We start from the raw sequence: 6000 nt of genomic DNA on the forward strand, positions 1-6000 counted from the left end.
CATAAGAACTAAAAATATTTTTCACACGTCGTTATACCCTGTCACGAGTACTTTTTATCAGAGTGCGTCCTTATAACACGTATTTTATTTCTTAATATTTTTTATTGCATATAAAGTATAAAAATTTATATTATTTAAGTCTTTATGCATGCCGTGAAATCTGTAAATTTATTTCCTTTTCATTTTTTTGTAAAAAAAATCTCAAGAAGTTACATAGATGTCGAGTTCACTTTTTCACTACCATTTCCATCTCATTCACGTTCACTTATCCAATCTCTTTTTCTTGAGGGCATATTCTCCACAGTATACACATTGAAAGGCGTTGAAAAGTAGTATAAACTTGTGTGGTGGCGGCGGCTTAAGTATCTTCGTCCTTGAAAAGAACTCATCGAAGGTTCTTTAAAACCTTCTTTGTAAACTTTTCCATTCGATATATATCTTATACACTGCACACACTATACTAAAAAAACTATACTATTTTTATATTATACATATATATTTATAGACAGCAAGTAGAACTATTTTTTAAAAAAATAATTTACCTTGAAAAAGAGTGAAAATTCATTTTCAATAGATTGTATGCCAGAAAGCCACTGTATAAAACGGTGGCAAAGCGGTTTCTTTTGAAACTAATATTGTATAGTCTATTTTATAAAGTGTGTATATATGTACAGTATATACCGAACCACAAATCATTTTATTCAAACTCACTGGCCGCTAATTCAACCGTTAAATTTTCTTTAGCGAAATTGAATACACAGGAGAAAAGTTTAATATTCTGTTTAAATTTTATTTTAAATTTTTTTCATTTATTGCTTCCTTAAATTATTTTAACTTTATATATATATCTATATATATGTCGCGGATTGCTAAGAAAAATGATTAGCTTTTACATATAGTTAAATAGGAAAACTAAAATGAAATTGACTTGAGAATAAAATGTAATTATGATTATTTAAATTATATTTTTCTATTAATTTTTATTTATAATTAACTTTTATTAATAAAACCGGAAATCCTGTACACGGAAAGAAAATTATGGATACGGTTCCTATAATTTTGTGAAATTTTTTTCTATACCATCAAAGAAATTACGACCATAAGTTAAGGGAACCGTTCCTATAATTATGGGAATAATACCCATAACACCATAGGAATAGTTCCTCTAATTATAGGAATGGTTTCTATAAACTATAGGAACCATTCCCATAACATTATAGGAATGGTTCCCATAATAGTATGAGAACGATTCCCATAATATTATAGGAATAGTTCTTATACCATTATGGAAATCATTACTATAATATTATGAAAATGGTTCCCATGGTATCATGAAAATATTAAATTAAACAAAAGTGTGGAAATCACTTCTACAATACACAGAAATATTATTAAATATAAAAACAAGTCTATATCTATATCTATATTTATTCGTGCATGAAAGTTATCCTTGTTATAGTAAAGGTAATTTTAAGCTTAATTTAGTGTTTCGATAGAAATTCACAGTCGAGGAAACTCCATTTGAATCTCTCCATATCATGAGGAAAATTTTTACCCTATTTTGCGAAAAAAAAAATTTATGATATACTAGGGATGGTTCCTATAATACTATGGGAGTAGTTCCCATAATGGTATAGGAATTTAACCAATACTATGATAGGGATGGTTCTTATAATATATAGGAACCATCCCTATAATAGTATGGGTACAATTTCGATACGATTATGGGAACTATTCCCATAAGGCATAGCAAAACTTCCCATAATTTTCTTCCCGTGTAGAAGAATTTATTTTAACGCTAAAACTAGAACAGAGTGAATGCGGATTAAAAAAAATCTATATTGACCAAAATCCAAATCAACTCGCGATTTTTCGCGGTAAAAAAACGAATCAGCCCGAAAAAATTTTAATTTTATATATAAGAAATAAAAACTATTGATTTCAGTGGAATTCTTGAAAAATTGAGTTTTTATAAAAATAAAATATTTAAATATTTTATGGCTCATTAACTTGACCGGAAAAATATCGTCCTGAGTTATAAAAAAATTTTTAAAATAACTCATCCTTGACAAGCAACTTTGTGAGATGAATACTAAATAAACTAAACAAAAAATAATTTGATCGATAGAGTGATATATATATTTAACGATAGCGTCAAAGCCATCCGTGTGCCAGCGGATATTCGGTATAGGTTTTGTTGTGGCTCGAAATATCGGGTGGCATTAATTTTTATTCAATAATTGCAGGTACGAAAAAAAGGACGCGACGATCGAATATAAACAATGGCTGATATCACTGTGGCTTGTCGGGGTTTAACTATGAAATGAAAAAATATCCGAGACCGATAGGCGACACTTTTAAATTAAATATAAATATAGTTTCATAAAATATAATATTAATAATAAATAAAAAATATGTCTGCATAACTAATAAAAAGTAAGCAACAGGAAATGCAGATTAAAACTTTGATATTATTGCAGCCCGTTTTATCATTTTGATATTTTTAAATTTCCCTTGAAATTGCTAAATGCCATATTGAAATACTGTTCAAAGTTTTATCGTTTTTCAAAGACTATTGCCATAGAAATTTAATAAAATTTATTAATTTTATATGAACATCGAATCGCTCAAAGAGCTCAAAAGTTTGTCAACAATAACTTTTTCGAGCTCGAAAACAGCGAAAAGTTTTGGGGTTGGCCCACAGGGTCAACTGTAATTCAAATCTTTTTAAAAAACGCAATTAGTTTTAAATAATTTCTAGTTTATTAGAGTCTTGCTGTTAAATTCCAAGCCTTTGAAAACTAATTATTTATGAAAAAATAAATTTCAATTAAAATTCAGATTTTTTAAATTATTATTTTAAAAATTAATATAATTTAAAATATATTTACTTATAGACTCAGAAGTTCTCAGATCTTTGATAATTTTGGCAGATCGTAAATGATTTGTATCAGATCGTAAAAGATCTTAATTTATCTCATCAGATCTTACGAATTTTCTAGATTTACGCAAATCCACAAGTCATGATCATCAATTTCTTTTATTAGAGCTTCGGAATTCGTCGGAAATCTTCGACTATTTCCGTGGATTTTCATAAATTTTCATAGATCTCTTAAAAAAAAATTTGGCAACTAGTAGATCTACTATGATCCGTAGATTTGCTGAAAGTAACGTAGATTTAATTTTTTGAAAATAAGATCTCCGTAGATCAACGAAAATCTAAATTATCTTCTCCCGGGAGTTTATTTATATTATATATATTTATGACTGATATGAACTTGTTAATAAACTTCAAGTAATTTCCTTAAAATTTAAAGGAAAATTTTAACCAGCTTCACGTATTATTAATCATCAAGTTTCGTAAGTTATCGTGATAACTGTAGCATGACTACTTCACAAACTCAATTTGATGGAAATTATCTCTACTGTCAAAGACTACAAACCAAATTATTGTATAATCTATGTATCGTATATAAATGAGTTTAAAACAGAATCAATATTTATATATTTTTATCTAACAAAAATGAAAACTCAAAAATATTGTAAAGAATTTTTATATTTTATAATTTAATAATTTACTTTATTTAACGATCAAATATTTTTATCACTTTGTAACTCTAAAAATGTTTTAACAAATTTTATATAAACTGTATTTTATTACTCATACTTTCACTGCATTAACCCCTTTAGTAATAACATTCGGTAGAATGAGATTACTATTTTTTATGGCAACTTTTCTCAGCGAGATAGAAAAAAAAATCTATTCCTCATTAATAATCAGACTATTTTTAATACTTCTTTTTTTTTCTAATGAATATGGAAATTGCATAATTCTTAGAGCGAAATTTAATCTTATTTTTTTTGTCATACGTAAAAAAAATAAATATATTGAAGACTGTTCGTACTTTTTATTAAAATTAGAAAAAGAAAGCCAACTACACTGAGAAAATAAAGTAATATTGTCCAAACAAGAATTTCTTGGTTCAAGAAATCCGTTCAAAATATTTATGTTATTATTATAAATTATCAATTTCTTAAGAAAAGATAATTAAATTTATTTTTGAAATTATTTGAATTTGATAAAAAAATTTCATAATTTGAATAAAATCATAAAAATGATAATTGTTATTTTGTAAACCTCACGTTTTTATATGATAGTATATTACTAGCGCACATGTTTCGCGCGCATGCGCGTGCGTGTCGTTTTTCATATATTTATTTTAATGTATATTTTTGTATCATTTGCATATATTTTTTTGCTTTCGACCAATTACGTTACGAATAGTTTGGCTTCAAATATTTTTCATGTTTATTATAAAATAGGGATAGATGATGCGCGCATGCCTGGAGTATAGTACTACGACCTCGTTCAAATTCTGGGTCTCTTCTGAGTTCTCTTTGTATAGAAAAAAATGCCTTCAATTATCTTAGACGGCCAACTCCATACTGTCAAAATTTTGTTAATGATGCGCGCGCACTTCCGTTACATATTAAAATTTTACTCTCAACGCGCCAAAAAATATAACCTCAAAAAGTTGTTGAAGTTTGAATTTATAAAGATAAGAAAAATTTCCTTATTACTCAAAAAATTTTGCTTCGTTTTTAAATTCGCAATAAACTCAAAATCAAGAAATTTTGAAAATTGATTTTTTTTTAACAAATTTTGATGGTGGGTTATTATGCTCCGGATGAGTTTCTGTGACCCAATCTCTTAATTTTTTTTCCTATATGAAAAAACTAACTTCCTTCTCACTAAATAGGTAAGAAATTCAAATTTTTTATTTTCGATATGGTTACTGACTTTTTTTTTACGCTTTCGATGGTTAAGCCTTTGCAACGGTGAGTTTTATTACTACACCCGATGTAATTGAATTATAGTATTTTTCAAGTTAAAAATAAATATATCTGAAAGCTTTAAAATCTCTGTAAATTAGTTCTCCATTTTATGGCCTTAAACAACACTAAAATTTTTTTTCCGCCAACAAAAGAAAAAAAATTGAAAAATATTATCGGCATAAAAATTTGAACGTTATTTTAATATTTACAGAGTAATGTAACTGTCCAGTAAGATTTGCAGTTTACTCAGTGTGGCATCGGGCCATCTCAGATGTAATATACGAGTCAAGGAGAGAATACTCCAGCAAGGTAGAACGAACGAATCGCGCAAGCACTAGAGAGCGGATTTATCGCATCCGTCGGAGCATAAACGACAGAGATAGAGTGCGAATGAAAAAGCGCCAACGCGTGTGACACACTGAGATAAAAAAATAAAATTACAATATATATATATATGGTAGAGTGGAATAAAATGAGACAGCAGTTTTTAATAAAAAAAAATTGTTTTTGTAAATTTTTATCTCAACGCTAGAAAAATTATGGGGTAAGTTCGTCACTCCAGCTAGTGTAACCATTTCGAAATTTTGACACAAAAAAATTTTTGTGTTTTTTCATCTAAATTATTTTATTACAGCGGTGTAGTGGAGCTACTTAGCGGTGTTATCTAATCAGTGTTAAAACGGTATATAGGGGAAGGGGGGGGGGGTGGACTCCTTAAGAAAAAAGTTTTAATGTATGGTTTTTTTTTACGCTTTTACATTTTCTAGTCTTTTGCCATGTATTCGTAATCAATATGCTCCGAAAATAAAAAATTAAAATTTGAGGCAAAATGGGCCCTCTAAAAAATCTACTAAAATTCGACTATTATTTTATTTCATTTTAATAGTATGTCACACATCAAGGGAGGAAAGTAGGACATTCCAAACCGAGTGTATAATCACCAACCCGAGTCGAAGGCAAAGATCGCAAACACTCGGATTGGGATTTCCTACTTTTCGCTGTGGTGTATACGATTTTTTACTTAATCTGCACCTGCAAGTTTAACATTTTGTCCCTGTTTTGTGGGAAGAATGGCGCATGTACTGTTGTTTATCATTTGCTTTCTCATAAAAGCAAATAACGACTTTCTTCTCTTTAAACAGGACAAGAATTTAAACTTTCGGT

The sequence above is a fragment of the Microplitis demolitor genome, chromosome 6 (genome assembly GCF_026212275.2).
Source record: "Microplitis demolitor isolate Queensland-Clemson2020A chromosome 6, iyMicDemo2.1a, whole genome shotgun sequence".
NCBI classification, from domain to species: Eukaryota; Metazoa; Arthropoda; class Insecta; order Hymenoptera; family Braconidae; genus Microplitis; species Microplitis demolitor.